The following is a 21,939-nucleotide window of genomic DNA, read 5'->3' as shown; positions in this document are numbered from 1 at the left end:
GAGGATAAATCAGACTATAAAACAAACTAACATGAGGATAAATCAGACTATAAAACAAACAAACATGAGAATAATCAGACTATAAAACAAACCAACATGAGGATAAATCAGCTATAAAACAAACCAACACGAGGATAAATCAGACTATAAAACAAACAAACATGAGGATAAATCAGCTCTAAAACAAACAAACACGAGGATAAATCAGACTATAAAACAAACAAACATGAGGATAAATCAGACTATAAAACAAACAAACACGAGGATAAATCAGACTATAAAACAAACAAACATGAGGATAAATCAGCTATAAAACAAACCAACACGAGGATAAATCAGACTATAAAACAAACCAACATGAGGATAAATCAGCTATAAAACAAACAAACATGAGGATAAATCGGCTATAAAACAAAGCAAGAACAATTATGTGAAACATCGGAAAGCTGAAATCAAAACTCAAAACAAACTAGAAGTCTATCGGGCCCTAAAAACAAACTCTGATCTGGAAGAACACCTCTTAACTGTCAGAGACAGGAAGCAGCGACAGACCCTCACCAAATACAGGCTCAGTGACCACACTCTCGCCATTGAAAAGGGGAGACACAAAAAGACATGGTGGTTGCCAAAAGAGCATCTAACATGTGGTCAGTGCATGACAGATGAGGTGGAGACAGAGGGACACTTCCTCCTTAAATGTGACACATGTTACAAACAGCGACGGGTTTTTGTCCAGGAGCTGGAACATGTGACTCCAGAGTAGCAGGACATGGAGGCTGCAGGTAAGCTGCGGGGGGTCCTGGGAGGGGGACAGCGGCGAGCATTGCAGCAATATTTATATTTTCCTGCCACAACCTGAGAGACAGTGGGGGACGGCACCTATTGCCACTGTTGTTGTTTAATATCATAATCATTGTTGTTGTTGCTGTTATTATTATAATCATTGTTTTGTTGTTGTTTTACATGCTTTGGCAATATGTACAAAATGTATGTCATGCCAATAAAGCAAATACTGATTGATTGATTGATTGATTGATTGATTGATTGATTGAGAGACAAACAGAGAGAAAGAGAGAGGGAGAGAGACAAACAGAGAGAGAGGGTGCAAGAGAGAGGGAAAGACAGAGACAGAGAAAGACAGGGAGAGAGACAAAGCCAAAAAAAGTGAGTGGGCTTCACAGCATCCTAAACGATGCTTAAACACAAGTAAAAAATCAGGTTGGCAATACTTATTCAATTTGATCTAGAATGTAGGTTACCTCCCAGACATCTGGAATTGTGGTCTCATGGCAATTTTTAAAAATGGAGATGAATCTGACCCTGATAATTACAGAGGCCTTTGTGTGAAAAGTTTTCTGGGAATGGTTTTCTGCAACATTAGACATTCTCAGCTCGTACACTTCCTTGCGACACTCAATGTCCTGAGTAAAAGTCAAATTGGATTCATACCAAATCATCACACATCAGACCATATTTACACCCTACACACCCTGGTCGACAAATATTCAATTCAATTCAATTTTATTGTCATTAAAAACAATGTGCAGCCACATGTTAAAAATGAAATGAGGGATAAATATGTTTATTAAAATAAGAACAAAATAGTTGCATGTTTCATTGACTTCAAAAACGCATTTGATTCAATATGGCACATTAGTTTATTTTACAAACTACTTCAAAGTGACGTAGCGGGTAAAACATACGACTTAATAAAATCCATGTATACAAACAACATGTGCAGCATCAAGACTGGACACAAGAGAACATCATTTATTTCTCAAGAACTTGGGGTGAGACAAGGCTGCTGTTTATCACCTGCCCTGTTCAACATTTATATTAATGAATTGGCCACCATGTTGGAACAGTCCACAGCACCTGGTCTTACACTTCACAACTCAGGAGATCAAATTCCTGCTGTACGCAGAAGATTTAATACTGTTAAGTCCAACAAAAGATTGACTTCAATAGAGTTTGAACATACTTGAATGTTACTGTCAGACCTGGGCCCTGGCAATAAACATCAAAAAGACCAAAACAATAATATTTCAAAAAAGATCCAGAAGTCAGAGAAACAAATATCACTTTACAATTGGAACACATATAAATACAAAACTGTTTGGAATATAATTATTTAGTCTTGAGCAGTCAAAGAATTGAGAGAGAAAACACGCAGGACATTTTATGCAATCAAAAGACAAATTCAGATTCCCATTTTAATTTGGCTCAAATTACTTCAAACAATTATCGAACCAATTCTGCTTTATGGAAGCGAAGTGTGGGGCCCACAAACAAACCTAAACTTTGAACAATGAGAAAAACATCCAATTGAAAATGCACGCACTGAATTTTGTAAAAGCATCCTGCAGGTACACAAGACAATAAATAATAATGCCTGCAGAGCCGAATTGGGCCAATTTCCGTCATTATTGAAAATCCAAAAACGATCAATTATATATTGGCGCCATCTAAAAGAAAGTGACCCCCACTCCTACCACCACAAAGCCCTGCAGAGCCAAGAGATGAGCAAAGACAACGGTCACCTCACTCAGCTGGTCCTGATGCTCCATTCCAGTCCAAGCAGTGTTCTGCCTCAGGACAAGTCTGTACCTCACCTATTGGAACACAAAATCACACACAAAAAGTAAAATGCAATGCTACCTGGCCCTAAAAAGACAGTACATTGTGGCAACCTAACTGAGCACAGTGACTGATGTTAAAGACAGACACATGTTAACACAGTACAGACTGAGTGCTCATAGCCTGGCCATAGAAACAGGCAGATATAAGAAAAAATGGCCGCCAAAAGAGGAGCAACTGTGCCACCAGTGTGGAGGAACTGCCGTAGAGACAGTGTGGGTTCCATTTCTGCTCGGGTATAATATCGACTCAGGGTCCTTCGACTACATATGATGTCACGGATTATGATCGAGCAAGCCCGAGCACATCCGGAGCAAGCCTGAGCACATTCGATAACTTGCCATTCGACTGGTTTACCATTAGACTGTGAACATGGGCTCGGCTTTTTCATCCTAATCCCTAAATAGGTTGGTATTAATGTGCACAAGCAGACTTGCGTGATATAGCACGGTTAGGGGTTAGGGTTTAGGGTTAGGGTTAGCTCGCTAGCTACTTTCTGATTATACTTGCTTGTTATGCTCAAACTCTCGCTAGAGTAAACCTCACATTTCGCGCATGCTCAGTTGACTGTTCTCTGCTGCGATGGGAGCGTCACATTTCGCGCATGCTCAGTTGATCGTTCTCTGCTCCGATGGCAACGAGCCCCCTACCCAAGCCCCTACCCAATCATAATGCGTGAAGTAGTGATGTCATCTGTAGTCGCAGGACCCCGAGCACATCCGGTAGGGCGAGTAGATCAAGTATTCACAATGGAGCAGCACTTCCTCACACAGTGCCCAAAATCTCAAGGAACAATTTTTCCCAAAATTCAGCAATAAACACCCACAATTTATTAAATCAGATAACGAAAAACTAAAACTTATATTGGGGGAAATGAGAGAAGGTTGCGTTCTCGCAGGACAGTTTATCTCTGCCTGCCACCACATGAGAGAATCAGAATGACTTGCTGATCCACATCAGGCCTCAGTTTTAACTTGCCTTCTTTTTATTTATGTTTTATATGGGTTAGGGTTAGGGTATATGTTTATGATCCGCATATTTGATTTGGCAAAGATTTTATGCCGGATAAACTTCCTGACGCAACCCTCCCCATTTATCCAGGCTTGGGACTGGCATTAAGAATGCACTGGCTTGTGCATCCTCAGTGGCTGGGTTAATCCGCGGATGATCCGCTGAGGTGACCCATAACGGGAGCTGCCGAAAGTAGTAGTAGTAGTAGTCGTAGTAGATTATATGTATATGGTATTGTCTTCTTTCTGTATGTATATCTTTACACTTTCATGTATAGCTGTGTGTACATAGTATTTATTAACATTTTGTTATTTGTACAATGCTTTGGCAATACTGTAGTTTGTTACAGTCATGCCAATAAAGCAAATTGAAGTTGAATTTGAATTTTAGAGACCGACAGTGAGAGACAGACAGACTGACAGAGAAATACAGAGAGACATAGACACAGACAGAGACAGAGACAGACAGAGAGAGAAAGAGGGAGAGAGAGAGAGAGACGTCTGCTGAAGGTCGTTCTCAGTTCATAGCAGCTGCTTTCTTCCTCTAAGCTCTGGGCTAAACTAGTTGTGTCTGCAGCTTCATAACATGTTATGTCTCTACAGCTATGTCAGTTATGCTATGTCAGTTATGTCATGGGAGTTTTCTATGTTAGTTATATCTCTACAGCTATGTCAGTTATGCTATGTGAGTTTTATTATGAGAGTTTTCTATGTTAGTTATATCTCTACAGCTTCATAACATGTTATGTCTCTACAGCTATGTCAGTTATGCTATGTGAGTTTTATTATGAGAGTTTTCTATGTTAGTTATATCTCTACAGCTTCATAACATGTTATGTCTCTACAGCTATGCCAGTTATATTATGTCAGTTATGTTATGGGAGTTTTCTATATTAGTTATGTCTCTACAGCGTCATAACATATTATGTCTCTACAGCTATGTCAGTTATGCTATGTCAGTTGTGTTATGGGGGTTTTCTATGTTAGTTATGTCTCTACAGCTTCATAACATGTTATGTCTTTACAGCTATGTCAGTTATGCTGTATCAGTTGTGTTATGTCAGTTATGTTATGGGGGTTTTCTATGTTATTTTATGTCTCCACAGCTATGTCAGTTATGTCAATTGTGCTATGTCAGTTATGTTATGGGAGTTTTTATGTTAGTTATGTCTCTACAGCTTCATAACATGCTATGTCTCTACGGCTATCTCAGTTATGTTATGGGAGTTTTTATGTTAGCTATGTCTCTACAGCTTCATAACATGCTGTGTCTCTACAGCTATGTCAGTTATGCTATGTCAGTTTTGTTATGGGAGTTTTCTATGTTAGTTATGTCTCTACAGCTTCATAACATGCTGTGTCTCTACAGCTATGTCAGTTATGCTATATCAGTTGTGTTATGTCAGTTATGTTATGGGGTTTTTCTATGTTAGTTATGTCTCTACAGCTTCATAACAGGTTATGTCTCTACAGCTATGTCAGTTATGTCAGTTGTGCTATGTCCGTTATGTTATGGGAATTTTCTATATTAGTTATGTCTCTACAGCTTCATAAAATGTTATGTCTCTACAGCTGTCAGTTATGCTATGTCAGTTATGTTATGGGAGTTTTCTGTTAGTTATTTATCTACAGCTTCATAACATCTTATTGCTCGACAGCTATGTCAGTTATGTTATGTCAGTTATGTTATGGGAGTTTTCTATGTTAGTTATGTCTCTACAACTTCATAACATGTTATGTCTCTACAGCTATGTCAGTTATGTCAGTTGTGCTATGTCAATTATGGTATGGGAGTTTTCTGTTAGTTATGTCTCTACAGCTTCATAACATGTTATGTCTCTACAGCTATGTCAGTTATGCTATATCAGTTATGTTATGTCAGTTGTGTTATGGGGGTTTGGGGGGACTAGCAGGCACAGCACAGCAGAGTCAGGGTACTTCTGACAGGGGCTTGAGAGCAGGTCTGCAGAGACGGTGGGATCTGGGCTTGTTACAATTTACCCTCCAGGACTTGCAGATGTTTTGAAGGTGCAGTTTAACCAGATGTGTTGCCCTCTGAATAACCTGTGACAGCATACCTGCTGTAACCTGCCAAATGCAGGGGGGCTCTTAACCATGTGGCACCACCGACGCCAAAGAGAATGCAGGTTTCCATTCCAGTCCAGCCTTCCATCAGCTGTTCACTGACGGAGGCACTAATTATTGAAATCAGCTGGGGTGGAAAGTTTGATTGGGAAGAAAACCTGCATAGCTTTGCCTGTAAAAGCAGGTTGAGTCTGAGTCATTTTTTTTTCCTTCTTGTAAGGGTTCCTGGTTTATGTTTACACCTACCCAGAGTTCGGCTTGGCTAGATGCGCACCAGTGACAACGCCAAGGACAAGTACGCAGCGTGCTAGAAGAGAAGAAAGCTACAAGTGAGAGGAATTTGTGTCGAATAGCCAAGTCTGGAGGCAACTGCTTTACCGAGAATGATGGCATCTTTCTGTTCACCCATGCGTCATTTGGTAAAGTGCCAAAAAAAATAAAAACACAGGCAAATTTCACCTGGACAAAAACCCCTTCCCGAAATAATTAGGTTTTATATTCAATTCTATTCAATAGTCAAAACTTCCAAGGTTTTATATTCTACTGCACAGCAAATCTTGTGTAGAGGAGCATGGAGTTGTCTGTGGTGTCAAATAAGAAGGTGAGGTCGAGGAGGATCGGGATGGAGGGGGAACTGTTGTCAGCCACCAGCAGAAGGTTGTTGGTGACCCTGAGGGGGGCTGTCTTGGTGCTGTGAGCAGGCCTGACACCAGGCTGGAAACGTTCAAAGAGGTTGTTGTGGTTGAGGTGATCCTGTAGCTGAGCTACAATGGTTTTTCTTCCAGGATCTTGGATAGGAAGGGGAGGTTGGAGACAGGCCTGTAACTGGCCAAACCTTCTGGGTCCATGGTGGGTTTTTTGAAGGGTGATTACAGCAGTTTTAAGTGTTAGGGGGACTTGGCCACATTGAAGTGACTGGTTGATGACCAGGGTGATGAGAGAACTGAGAGCAAAAGTGCAGTTTGAGCAGGGCAGTAGGAATAGGGTAATGGATGGGTGTAGATGGTTTCATTTGTGAGGTGGTGGCCTCTATTTCTCGTGGGGTGACTTCAGAGAAAAAGAGGAGGGGGGGGCTCATGTACTAAGACAACAGAAACAGCTGGCTATGCTGCGATCAAGACTTTCTGAGTGTGTGTGTGTGAGTGTGCGTGTGTTCGTGCATGTGTGTGTGTTTCTCTGTGCATGTGTTTGTGTGTGCAAATGTAGACGCACGTTCCTGTCAGTCATTAAGTTGCGTCCAGACACATCATCTTGTTGCCGACTCGCTCTCTCTCCCTGTCTGATCGAATCTGTCCCTTGTTTAAATGTTAATTACACTGTTCACATCCGCTGTAGATGATGAGAGTGCTGTTCAGTGTCTCAGCTGACCCGGGGAACGAATTAAACACACCTATCTTTATGACGCATTACAGACAGGCAGCATTTCACTATTACAGCAAGACAGATTACTGGAGTAATAATAAATTATATACTTGTTGTTACATGTTGTGTGCGTGTGTGTGTGAGAGAGAGAGTGTGTCTATGTCTTGTAAGTGCAAATGTCAAGTAATAGATGAAATATAGCTGCAGCAGAATCTGTGGGGGTGAGGTCTGTAAGGTTTTCATGTGTTTCTCTGTGTTTATTTTTGTGTATTCAGTTGCTTTTCCTTAGTATTTGTGTTTGTCGTATACATTTTGGTAGATTCCCAACTGTTGCTCTGTGCCCAAAACACACACACACACACACACACAAACACACACACATGTGCTCATGCACACTTTTTTTCTTTTGTTGTACGTTGATGATCTTCACAGCTCAGTCTTCACAGTGGAGATGAAGGTCTTCACAGCTCAGTCTTCACAGTGGAGATGAAGGTCTCCACAGCTCAGTCTTCACAGTGGAGATGAAGGTCTCCACAGCTCAGTCTTCACAGTGGAGATGAAGGTCTCCACAGCTCAGTTTTCACAGTGGAGATGAAGGTCTCCACAGCTCAGTCTTCACAGTGGAGATGAAGGTCTCCACAGCTCAGTTTTCACAGTGGAGATGAAGGTCTTCACAGTTCAGTCTTCACAGTGGAGATGAAGGTCTTCACAGCTCAGTCTTCACAGTGGAGATGAAGGTCTCCACAGCTCAGTTTTCACAGTGGAGATGAAGGTCTCCACAGCTCAGTTTTCACAGTGGAGATGAAGGTCTTCACAGCTCAGTCTTCACAGTGGAGATGAAGGTCTTCACAGTTCAGTCTTCACAGTGGAGATGAAGGTCTTCACAGCTCAGTTTTCACAGTGGAGATGAAGGTCTCCACAGCTCAGTCTTCACAGTGGAGATGAAGGTCTCCACAGCTCAGTTTTCACAGTGGAGATGAAGGTCTTCACAGCTCAGTCTTCACAGTGGAGATGAAGGTCTCCACAGCTCAGTTTTCACAGTGGAGATGAAGGTCTCCACAGCTCAGTCTTCACAGTGGAGATGAGATGCATGCATTGAAGTGTGCAAGATTTTTCATGAACTCTTCATGGACATGCTTGTTCAGATAGTTTCCAGCCTCTGTACAGGTTCTGATATTGGTCTAAAACACTGCTAACAGTGATAAGAAGCCCAACTCTTAATTACAGCCAAGCACCTGTTCTGTTTTGGTTAACAACACCTGATGAAGACATTTGGTAGAGTGATGACATGGTATTGTAACATTCTTGGTTGCACCTACTCACCCACCTATTCCATCACCATCCCACCATTACAGTAAAGAGTGTCCTCTCGCCCCTCTCACCACAAGGGTTGACAAAGGATCTTGAGGGAATTACCAGTGCGGTTGGAATAGTTGGAGTAGGATTTTGGCTGTTCAATTCACTTGGATGACACAGCCAATCATCTTGGGTACCACCGTCTCTCTGTAGTTTCTGTAGTCTGTCATCTCTGTAGTATGTCCTCTGTAGTCTCTAGTCTGTGGTATCTTTAGTCTCTAATCTGTAGTCTCTGTAGTCTTTAGTCTCGGAAGTCTGTAATCTCGGAACTCTGTAGTGTCTTTAGTCTCTGTAATCTGTAGTCTCTGTAGTCTGTAGTCTCTGAAGTCTGTCTGTAGTCTGTAGTCTCTTAAATCTCTAATCTGTAGTCCGTAGTCTCTGTAGCCTCTAGTCTCTGAAGTCTGCAATCTCTTAAATCTGTAGTCTGTAGTGTGTTAAGTCTCTGTAATGTGTAGTCTCTGTAGTCTGTAGTCTGTAGTCTCTGAAGTCTGTAATCTCTGAAGTCTCTGTAGTCTGTAAACTTTGAAGTCTGTAGTCTGTGAAGTTTCTGTAGTCTGTAGTCTCAGTAGATTATGTAGTCTCTGTAGTCTCTAGTCTGTAGCTTTTTCAGTCTCAAATCTGTAGTCTCTGTAGTCTATAATCTGTACATTGTAAACATACCACACACTGTAAACATGCCACACACTGTAATCATACCACCACACACTGTAAACATACCACACACTGTAAACATACCACACACTGTAATCATACTACCATACACTGTAAACATACCACACACTAAACATACCATGCACTGTAATCATACCACACACTGTAAACATACCATGTACTGTAATCATACCATGCACTGTAATCATACCATGCACTGTAAACATACCATACACTGTAAACATACCATGCACTGTAATCATACCACACACTGTAAACATACCACACACTGTAAAGATACCATGCACTGTAAACATACCATACACTGTAAACATACCATGCACTGTAAACATACCACACACTGTAAACATACCATGCACTGTAATCATACCAAACACTGTAAACATACCACGCACTGTAAACATACCATGCACTGTAATCATACCACACACTGTAATCATACCACACACTCTAATCATACCACACACTGTAAACATACCACACACTGTAAACATACCACGCACTGTAAACATACCACACACTGTAAACATACCACACACTGTAAACATACCACACACTGTAATCATACCACACACTGTAAACATACCACACACTGTAAACATACCATGCACTGTAAACATACCATGCACTGTAATCATACCACACACTGTAAACATACCACACACTGTAATCATACCACACAATGTAAACATACCATGCACTGTAAACATACCATGCACTGTAAACATACCATGCACTGTAATCATACCACGCACTGTAAACATACCACACACTGTAAAGATACCATGCACTGTAAACATACCATACACTGTAAACATACCACACACTGTAAAGATACCATGCACTGTAAACATACCATACACTGTAAACATACCATGCACTGTAATCATACCATGCACTGTAAACATACCACACACTGTAAACATACCACACACTGTAAAGATACCATGCACTGTAAACATACCACACACTGTAAAGATACCATGCACTGTAAACATACCATGCACTGTAATCATACCATGCACTGTAAACATACCATACACTGTAAACATACCATACACTGTAAACATACCATGCACTGTAATCATACCACACACTGTAAACATACCACACACTGTAATCATACCACACACTGTAAACATACCACACACTGTAAACATACCATGCACTGTAATCATACCACACACTGTAAACATACCACACACTGTAAAGATACCATGCACTGTAAACATACCATACACTGTAAACATACCACACACTGTAAACATACCACACACTGTAAAGATACCACGCACTGTAAACATACCACACACTGTAAACATACCACACACTGTAAACATACCACACACTAAACATACTATGCACTGTAATCATACCACGCACTGTAAACATACAACACACTGTAAACATACCATGCACTGTAAACATACCACACACTGTAAAGATACCATGCACTGTAAACATACCATACACTGTAAACATACCATACACTGTATACATACCATGCACTGTAATCATACCACGCACTGTAAACATACCACACACTGTAAACATACCACACACTGTAAAGATACCATGCACTGTAAACATACCACACACTGTAAAGATACCATGCACTGTAAACATACCACACACTGTAAAGATACCATGCACTGTAAACATACCACACACTGTAAAGATACCATGCACTGTAAACATACCACACACTGTAAAGATACCATGCACTGTAAACATACCATGCACTGTAAACATACCATACACTGTAAACATACCACGCACTGTAAACATACCACACACTGTAAACATACCACACACTGTAATCATACCATACACTGTAAACATACCACACACTGTAAACATACCATGCACTGTAAACATACCATGCACTGTAATCATACCATACACTGTAATCATACCACAAACTGTAAACATACCACGCACTGTAATCATACCACACACTGTAAACATACCACGCACTGTAAACATACCATGCACTGTAATCATACCACACACTGTAAACATACCACGCACTGTAAACATACCACACACTGTAATCATACCATACACTGTAATCATACCACACACTGTAAACATACCATACACTGTAAACACACCACAAACTGTAAACATACCACGCACTGTAATCATACCACACACTGTAAACATACCACGCACTGTAAACATACCACACACTGTAATCATACCATACACTGTAATCATACCACACACTGTAAACATACCATACACTGTAAACATACCACAAACTGTAAACATACCATGCACTGTAATCATACCACACACTGTAAACATACCACGCACTGTAAACATACCATGCACTGTAATCATACCACACACTGTAAACATACCACACACTGTAAACATACCATGCACCGTAAACATACCACACACTGTAAACATACCATGCACTGTAATCATACCACACACTGTAAACATACCACACACTGTAAACATACCATGCACTGTAAACATACCACACACTGTAAAGATACCATGCACTGTAAACATACCACACACTGTAAACATACCACACACTGTAAACATACCATGCACTGTAATCATACCACACACTGTAAACATACCATACACTGTAAACATACCACGCACTGTAAACATACCATGCACTGTAATCATACCACACACTGTAAACATACCACACACTGTAAAGATACCATGCACTGTAAACATACCATACACTGTAAACATACCACACACTGTAAAGATACCATGCACTGTAAACATACCATACACTGTAAACATACCATGCACTGTAATCATACCACGCACTGTAAACATACCACACACTGTAAACATACCACACACTGTAAAGATACCATGCACTGTAAACATACCACACACTGTAAAGATACCATGCACTGTAAACATACCATGCACTGTAATCATACCATGCACTGTAAACATACCATACACTGTAAACATACCATACACTGTAAACATACCATGCACTGTAATCATACCACACACTGTAAACATACCACACACTGTAATCATACCACACACTGTAAACATACCACACACTGTAAACATACCATGCACTGTAATCATACCACACACTGTAAACATACCACACACTGTAATCATACCACACACTGTAAAGATACCATGCACTGTAAACATACCACACACTGTAAACATACCACGCACTGTAAACATACCACACACTGTAAACATACCACACACTGTAATCATACCACACACTGTAAACATACCACACACTGTAATCATACCATACACTGTAAACATACCACACACTGTAAACATACCATGCACTGTAAACATACCATGCACTGTAATCATACCACACACTGTAATCATACCATACACTGTAATCATACCACAAACTGTAAACATACCATGCACTGTAAACATACCATACACTGTAAACATACCATGCACTGTAAACATACCACACACTGTAAACATACCACACACTGTAATCATACCACACACTGTAAACATACCACACACTGTAATCATACCATACACTGCAAACATACCACACACTGTAAACATACCATGCACTGTAAACATACCATGCACTGTAATCATACCACACACTGTAATCATACCATACACTGTAATCATACCACAAACTGTAAACATACCATGCACTGTAATCATACCACACACTGTAAACATACCACGCACTGTAAACACACCATGCACTGTAATCATACCACACACTGTAAACATACCACGCACTGTAAACATACCACACACTGTAATCATACCATACACTGTAATCATACCACACACTGTTAACATACCATACACTGTAAACATACCACAAACTGTAAACATACCACGCACTGTAATCATACCACACACTGTAAACATACCACGCACTGTAAACATACCACACACTGTAATCATACCATACACTGTAATCATACCACACACTGTAAACATACCATACACTGTAAACATACCACAAACTGTAAACATACCATGCACTGTAATCATACCACACACTGTAAACATACCACGCACTGTAAACATAGCATGCACTGTAATCATACCACACACTGTAAACATACCACACACTGTAAACATACCATACACTGTAAACATACCACACACTGTAAACATACCATGCACTGTAATCATACCACACACTGTAAACATACCACACACTGTAAACATACCATGCACTGTAAACATACCACACACTGTAAAGATACCATGCACTGTAAACATACCACAAACTGTAAACATACCACACACTGTAAACATACCATACACTGTAAACACACCACGCACTGTAAACATACCATGCACTGTAATCATACCACACACTGTAAACATACCACACACTGTAAAGATACCATGCACTGTAAACATACCATACACTGTAAACATACCACACACTGTAAACATACCATGCCTGTAAACATACCATACACTGTAAACATACCATATACTGTAATCATACCACACACTGTAATCATACCATACACTGTAAACATACCATACAATGTAAACATACCACACACTGTAAACATACCATATACTGTAATCATACCACACACTGTAATCATACCACACACTGTAATCATACCATGCACTGTAATCATACCATGCACTGTAAACATACCATGCACTGTAAACATACCACATACTGTAATCATACCACACACTGTAAACATACCTCATACTGTAAATTATATGGTCCATCAGTCCAACACACTATTTCAGCTAAGCAGACCCATGGCTGGTCATACCCGTGCTGGCTAAAGGACACAAAGTGGTGGTGCACGGGTGGGTGGAGTCAATCTGTTTGACAGTCAATCTATTGATTGTTTGTGTTCACGTTGTACAGTGTGTGTGTGTGTGTGTGTGTGTGTGTGTGTGTGTGTGTGTGTGTGTGTGTGTGTGTGTGTGTGTGTGTGTGTGTGTGTGTGTGTGTGTTTAGTCAGATGTGAAGCAGTGTTGCTCCAGGTGAATGAACCAAATCAACATCAGCTGTAACAGAAAGGAATGCTGGGAGAGCGAAGTCCTGGAGATACATATGAATGTCTATGATACTCTGGCTAAAACCACATGGGCCATTCAGTCCGTTTAGCAATGTCACCATTGAAATGAATTGTGGGAACATGGTGGTGCCATCTGACAGTAATTGTATTTGGTTTATAAAGCTATTAAAATATTAACAATGCGTTTTGGGTAGACTTTAATGTGATGCGGCTTCAGGAGTGATGCAACAGGCGGGCGTTTACCAGAACACAGTGTGCATACATGAGAACACAAAGCAGCTAAGTTGAATTTGTAACTAGCTGGCGCCAGCTGAACAACTTGATAGCGGGTTAAATAACAATTCATTGAGTTGTGTTTTTAAAATGAAAAAAAAACAAACTTGTTCTTGGGAAGGATATCTAAAATACCTTGAATTCTTGTTTCCGATTCCTAATCAACTACTGACACGGTGTCGACAGGTGGTGAAAAGTTATCATGCAGCTTCTTACTGTGTGTGTGTGTTTGGGGGGGGGGTGTGCATGGGTGTGTGCGTGCATGCGTGTGTGTGTGTGCATATGCTCATAACTACATACATTCATGATGTACATCTGTACCTATTAGTAATCTTTCCCAGTGAATTTTTCCCTCCCCCGACACACTCTCTCTTTGTTTCTTTCTCTTGCTCTCTCTTTTTTTTTTAAGGAACAGGGTTTGGTCTACCAGCTGATAGAAAATGGCTTGCTGGTAAATGATGAGTTTACACTTGTTTCACCGTTGGCGGTGCCCTCCACTCAGATCACCGTGTCCGGAATCTCTTCTTTTATTTCCAACGAGGCGCTGGCGCAAGAACTGAGGCGCTTCGGGAAGCTTGTGAGTGGGTTCCGGACGGTGAGTCTGGGTCGTGAAGACAGCAGACTGATGCATGTTCAGTCCCTGCGGAGAAGAGTGTTCATGTATTTGGACTCTCCGACCCAAACACAGATCGTCTCTTTCTGTGTTAAGCACGAGGAGGGTTTCTACATGGTGTATGCTAGCTCCGGGACTATGAAGTGTTTTGAGTGTGGAGATTTGGGTCACAAGTAGATTGCTTGTCCACATAGACAGCACGCAGTGGGTTCTGCTGCGGCTGACATCTGTGATGGCAGGGAAGGGGGCGGCAGGCAGCAGGCCGGTGTGGCTGGCGGTGGTGGGCAGCAGGCCACTGCGGCCGAGGTAGCTGGTGATGGTGAACAGCGGGCTGATGTGGCTGACGGTGGCGAGCATCGGGCCGCTGCAGCTGACAATGGGGAGGAAGACAGCGGGCGGCAGACGCTGCCCGAGGCCGCTCCCCCTGTGCAGTGAGGCTGGTGGCTCCATGGTCGGGGCCGCTGGTGTGTGTGGCTCTGTATCTAGCGGGGGGGGGGGTGGAGGCTGACCCTGTGGTCTGGACACTAGAGAGGGAAGACAAAATTAGGAGGTCAGAGCAGGTTTCAGTACAGGGGGCAGAGAAGCTGCAGGTTGAAATGGACAGTGGGGCAGAGGAGCAGGTGGTGAAGCCTGCTGGGTGGTGTGACAATGTGACTGGTATGGAGCGTGAAGCTGAATCTGATTCTGATGGTGTTTCTGTAGCGGACAGTGACTCTCAGTCTGTAAACTTATACTCACTGGAGGAGATTAACAGGTTTTTAGATGAGACATAAGGCAAATTGGTGAATGTCAAGGATTATTTTCCTGACGCTGACAAATTCATTCGGTCAGTTGCTATACTGCAGCAGGAAGTTGGGTTGGTCAGTTACTACGCTGCGGCAGGAAGTTGGGTTGGTCAGTTACTACGCTGCGGCAGGATGTTGGGTTGGTCAGTTGCTACACTGCGGCAGGATGTTGGGTTGGTCAGTTGCTACACTGGCAGGATGTTGGGTTGGTCAGTTGCTACACTGCGGCAGGAAGTTGGGTTGGTCAGTTGCTATACTGCAGCAGGATGTTCAGTTGGTCAGTTGCTACACTGGCAGAAAGTTGGGTTGGTCAGTTGCTACACTGCGGCAGGATGTTGGGTTGGTCAGTTGCTACACTGCGGCAGGATGTTCAGTTTGTCAGTTACTACACTGTGGCAGGAAGTTGGGTTGGTCAGTTGCTACACTGCAGCAGCATGTTCAGTTGGTCAGTTGCTACACTGTGGCAGGAAGTTGGGTTGGTCAGTTGCTACACTGCGGCAGGAAGTTGGGTTGGTCAGTTGCTACACTGTAGCAGCATGTTCAGTTGGTCAGTTGCTACACTGTGGCAGGAAGTTGGGTTGGTCAGTTGCTACACTGCGGCAGGATGTTGGGTTGGTCAGTTGCTACACTGTGGCAGGAAGTTGGGTTGGTCAGTTGCTACACTGCGGCAGGAAGTTGGGTTGGTCAGTTGCTACACTGCAGCAGCATGTTCAGTTGGTCAGTTGCTACACTGTGGCAGGAAGTTGGGTTGGTCAGTTGCTACACTGCGGCAGGATGTTGGGTTGGTCAGTTGCTACACTGTGGCAGGAAGTTGGGTTGGTCAGTTGCTACACTGCGGCAGGATGTTGGGTTGGTCAGTTGCTACACTGCGGCAGGATGTTGGGTTGGTCAGTTACTACACTGCGGCAGGAAGTTGGGTTGGTCAGTTACTACATTGCGGCAGGAAGTTGGGTTGGTCAGTTGCTACATTGCGGCAGGAAGTTGGGTTGGTCAGTTGCTACATTGCGGCAGGAAGTTGGGTTGGTCAGTTGCTACACTGCGGCAGGATGTTGGGTTGGATGTGCTGGATAGCAGGAAATGTTAATGTCTAGAGAAACATGTCCCTGGTGTAAGGAGAGATGTGGAGGTGCCTATGGCAGACATGGTGAAGAAGATGGAACTCAGGTCAGATGCACCATGACCACACAACACTTGGTGTTTCTTCTCAGCTGTCCTCTTCTGTCTGGTTTCTTACTGGTCTGTCTTTCTTCTCCTCTCAAGCAGAAAAGACTGGATGTGGTTTTTCAACAAGGAACACACATTGACAACACAGAAGCGATAGACTGGGGCTTATGGTGGGCAGGGCAGCTTGTCCTTAGCCATGGGACACGTTTTAATGCAGGAGTTGCCATTTTGTTTTCTTCTGCCTTACATGCAGCCATGTTGTCCAGCACAGAGGTTGTGAAGGGTGGGGTCCTTATGGTGGCAGCTGAAGTGGAGCAGTTTATGTTTACTTTTATTAATGTTTATGCACCAGACAACGGCTCTGAGTGAGGAGGGCTTTTTGAAATGTTGCAAGATGGATGAGGGGCATTACTCCAGGAGGGTGTGTTGTGTTGGATGGTGACCTGGAAGATGTTTCTGGCTCACGCCTTGATCACCAGAATGACGCTGTCCTACCCTGTAAAAGACAGCAACTGGACCCCTTCCTGCGAGACAGAGCTGAAGGAGCTTTAGTCCGAGCACGCTTCACTGGACTCCAAGACATGGACACACCAACCGCTTTCTTCCTTAATTTAGAGAAGTCAGTGGTTCAAACAAGCCAGATGGTGCATATTCGTGTCCGTGATGGACAGGTGACCACGGATTCCACTGAGGTGAGGAAACGTGCAGTGGACTTCTACACGGACTTGTTCAGGGCAGAGGGCTGTGATGTGGGCTCTGCTGTGGAGCTTCTACGGGGTCTTCCTCAGATGGGTCCAGCAGAACAGGACACATGGTGCTTGGACATGACTCTGGATGGACTGCCTGCTGCTGTGTCTCAGATGGCGGCGGGCAAATCTCCAGGACTGGAAGACCTGCCATCCAACTGTTTTAAAAACGCTTCTGGAGTGTTGTGGGACAGGATCTTCTGGACTTTTTTACAGCGTGCGTTGAGAAAGAGACACTTCCGGTTTCCTGTAGGCGTGCAGTTGTCTGTCTGCTGCCTCAGAAGGGAGGTTAAGCCCGTTTAAAAACTGGACACCAGCAGCTCCTTTGTGTACACCCTATGAAATCCTCTCTACAGTTTTGTCGAACAGACTGACGATGCTTATTGAACTGTTGACTGGTGCAGGTCACTCTTGTTGTCTTGTTGTGTTCCACACAAATCTGTGATGGTGAAATGTGTTTGTTATATGTTGATTGTATAGTATAAATGTGTGTGTGTGTGTGTTTGTGTGTGTGTTTGTGTGTGATTTGATTGAGCCACAGTAATGATGCCTGTTTTTTTTTAGCTTAACAGTTTAATGTTGACACGGTGGGAATGAAGGATATCTATACTGTGATGTAAATAAAGGTTATTTTAAAAGTCAAAGTCTCTCTCTCTCTCTCTCCCTCTCTCTCTCTCTCTCTCTCTCTCTCTCTCTCTCTCTCTCTCTCTCTCTCTCTCTCGCTCTCTCTCTTTCTCCCTTTCTCTCTCTCTCTGGGAGTGCAAAGATGGCCGTGTACCTGAGCAGAAGGAGGAAGCTGGGGATGATGATGCTGTTTGTGTGTTTATAAAAATGTTAAGAGCTTGTTTAACAGTAGATTTTTGCTACTTCAAAATGATGGAAGCTCTGGAAAGTGTTCACAGTGTGTGGTGTTGTAAAAATGTACTTTGCTGTGTTGATGATGATGAGCTGATCTTGGGGAGTGTCCTGAGATGATTTACATTCTGTGAATCTTGTGTTACTGACCATGTTGGTCTTTATCCTGCTTGTTGTGTTGTGACTTTTTTGTAATTTTTATTAAAGTATTGTTGAAAATCAAATCAAAAATCTCTCTCTCTCTATGCCTGTCTGTCTCTCTGTCTGTCTGTCTCACTCTCTCTCTCTCTCCTTCTGTCTGTCTTTCTCTCTGTCTGTCTGTCTGTCTGTCTCTCTCTCTCTCTCTCATTTATCTCTCTTTCAAATTTAAATCCAAATAGCTTTATTGGCATGAACAAAAAAATATGTTGTTGCTAAATCAGTTTGCAGAAGATTAAAAAATTACATCACATATTAAATACACATTAAATTCACATTACATCACATATTAAATACACATTAAATTCACATTACATCACATATTAAATACACATTAAATTCATATTACATCACATATTAAATACACATTAAATTCACATTACATCACATATTAATACATAGGTGTCATCACATAAGCAGGTTCCATATTTTTGCCTACTAAAGCAGTCAAGTTGTTTTACTGCCATACAGTACAGTGCAATAAATGTTGTACAGTTTAATACAATGACTTAATAGCATATCATTTTGGGGATCTTATAGTAGTGGTTGTGAGTCCTGCAGGCTCTGGCAGCAGATACGTATTGAGCTGCCAGAGGAGCTGTTGTTCCTTCACCAGGAGAACTGCCAGGTTCTCCTCTGGGCTTAACAGTAGCAAGTTTGGTACTTTCTTGGCTATTTCCCCGAAGTGGAAATGTCTTACTGAAGAGAACTTCTCACGGTGGAGGAGGAGGTGCATCTCTGTTTCTACCTCCCCTGTCCAGCAGTGACCACATATACGCTCCTCTCTGGGTAGCCATGTTGGTCTGTGTCTTCCTGTTTCTATAGCCAGCTGGTGGTCACTGAGCCTGTATGTGGTCAGTATCCGTCTCTGCTTCGTATCTCTGACAGAGTGGAGACACTCGGCCAGTCTGTAGGTGAAATAACAGTTTAGTCTGCTCTGGGTTTTAGTTTCATTTCTCCAATTTTCCAAATATAGATCTTTTGACTGGTTCATAACTTGTGTTATTCTGCTGTGTTTTGAGGTGGTGCTGATGGGAGCCTGGTTGGTTAGCTTCACCATCAGCTGACTGAGGGAACTGTTTTCAGGGTTTAGCTCTTGGGTTTTTAATGCCTTGAATGGAAGGGTGTCTTTTGGGCTTGAGTTTAGATGCGTCCAAAATGTTATGGCCCATTTTTGGATGTGTAAATGTAGTGGGAAACGCCCCAGTTCTGCTCGGCAGGCCTTCTTTGGCGTCCTCCTTTGAACATTGAAAATGTTTCTGCAGATTTCAGTGTGGAGAGCCTCTATCGGGTGTTTGTCCCATGAGCCATGCTCCAGTCCACTGAGCGGGCCCAAGACCTCACTTCCATACAAAGCTATGGGTAAAATAACATCATCAAATATTTTTGCCCAGACTCTAACTGGAATCTTAATGTTTACTAATTTGGTTTTTAATGCATACATTGCCCTGCGTGCTTTTTTCTTTGAGTGCGTGTATTGCCATACTGAAACGTCCTGATGCAGATATGGACAGACCAAGGTATGTATCATTTATTGTGCATTCAATTAGGTGTTATTCAAAGTGAAGAGGTATTTGTTTTCAAGGTATCTGGGTTTTTCCTGAAAGATCATGATTTGAGTTTTCTTAATGTTTGCATCCAATGCCCAGTTTTGGCAGTATTGTCGTAGGATGGACAGGTTATGTTGAAGACCATCACTGGTTGGGGACAACAGAATAAGGTCATCTGCATAAAGCAGGTATTTAATCTCTGCGTCATAGAGTGTGAGGCCTGGAGCTGCTGAACGGTCCAGCTGGTCTGCAAGTTCATTTATGTACAGGTTGAATAATGTTGGACTTAAACAGCGTCCTTGCTTCACACCACGTTCTTGGGTAAAATACTCTGTTCTTTGCTCTCCAGTTTTCACAGCACACTGGAGGCTTTTTTTAAATCTATGAAACAAGCAAATATTTTCCCTCCCTTTTTGTGGTGGACATGTTTATTAATTAAAGTGTGTAAGGTGTATATATATGATCAAAGTTTCGGTAATTTGGGAGAAAGCCAATTTGACATTTACTAAGTATGTTTTTTCTTGACTAAAGGCTAGTATCCTGGAATTCAGGATACTACAAAATATTTACCCAAGGTTGCTGCTGACACAGATCCCTCTGTAGTTATTAGGGTAAAATTTGTTCCATTTTTATAGATTGGGGTGATCAGCCCCTGGTTCAAGACCCAGGAAAGCAGCATCATGTTGAACAGCTTAACGATGGCAGTGTGTAACTCAGGGGTACTGTTCTTCAGCATATCACTTTTGATGCCATCCGTGCCACAAGCTTTTTCTGAATGAAGAGTTTTCGGTTTGTCTGTTAACTCTTTTTGTGTAGTTGGGTAGTCTAATGGTGTTAGGGCTCGGTCTGTTGACCAACCTGGCAACCAGCAATGAGAGCGGGGGAAGGGCGCGTCTGAAACACCTGCAGCCTACCTACTCGTTAACCACTCCAGTATAAGTTTGTTTGCTTTCCAGAACTCGTCGCGAGTTCGTCCTGAACAGTCCCGTGAGTAAATTCTTCGTCTCGAGTTTTGTGACATTTCTGTGTCTCCCGGTGGAGTACAGATTGTAGTATTCTCCGTGTTTTTGCTTGTTTGATTATTCCCTTGTGTCAGTTCTCCTTGAGAGCTTGTTCGGAGAAGAACTCTCTTTGTGTTTTCCCCATTGGATTTTCCCATCGTGATTTTCTAGTTGAGATCAAGTTTTTGATATTCTAATTTCTCCTCTCTCACTGTGGATCTTATTACTCGGTTGGACTTCTACCTTAAAGGAGCAGTTTGTGTTTTTTCCCCTTTCGGACTTTAAGGGAGCAGTTTGTGTTTTTTTTCCCTTTCGGACTTTAAGGGAGCAGTTTGTGTTTTTTCCCCTTTCGGACTTTAAGGGAGCAGTTTGTGTTTTTTCCCCTTTCGGACTTTAAGGGAGCAGTTTGTGTTTTTTTCCCTTTCGGACTTTAAAGGAGCAGTTTGTGTTTTTTTCCCTTTCGGACTTTAAAGGAGCAGTTTACGTTTTTTCCTTTTCGGATTAAGGGGGCAGTTTACGTTTTCCCATTTTTAAGAAGCTATTCTCAAGTTCCGCCTGAAGCGCCTCCCCCTTCTGTCCAGGCCCGGCCGGCTCTCCTCTACGAGTCCTGCCAGGTTGGT

The 21,939-nt window shown here is 42.4% G+C and overlaps 1 protein-coding gene across 1 annotated transcript in view; it reads left to right on the top strand.

Moving 5' to 3' along the window:
- Positions 1-21,939, top strand: part of LOC130123112 (potassium voltage-gated channel subfamily KQT member 5-like) — a 525,531-nt gene that overhangs the window by 261,353 nt on the left and 242,239 nt on the right.

The sequence above is a fragment of the Lampris incognitus genome, chromosome 13 (assembly GCF_029633865.1).
Source record: "Lampris incognitus isolate fLamInc1 chromosome 13, fLamInc1.hap2, whole genome shotgun sequence".
NCBI classification, from domain to species: Eukaryota; Metazoa; Chordata; class Actinopteri; order Lampriformes; family Lampridae; genus Lampris; species Lampris incognitus.
The sequence above is the reverse complement of the archived record's forward strand: the minus strand, read 5'-3'. Positions and strand labels throughout refer to the sequence as shown.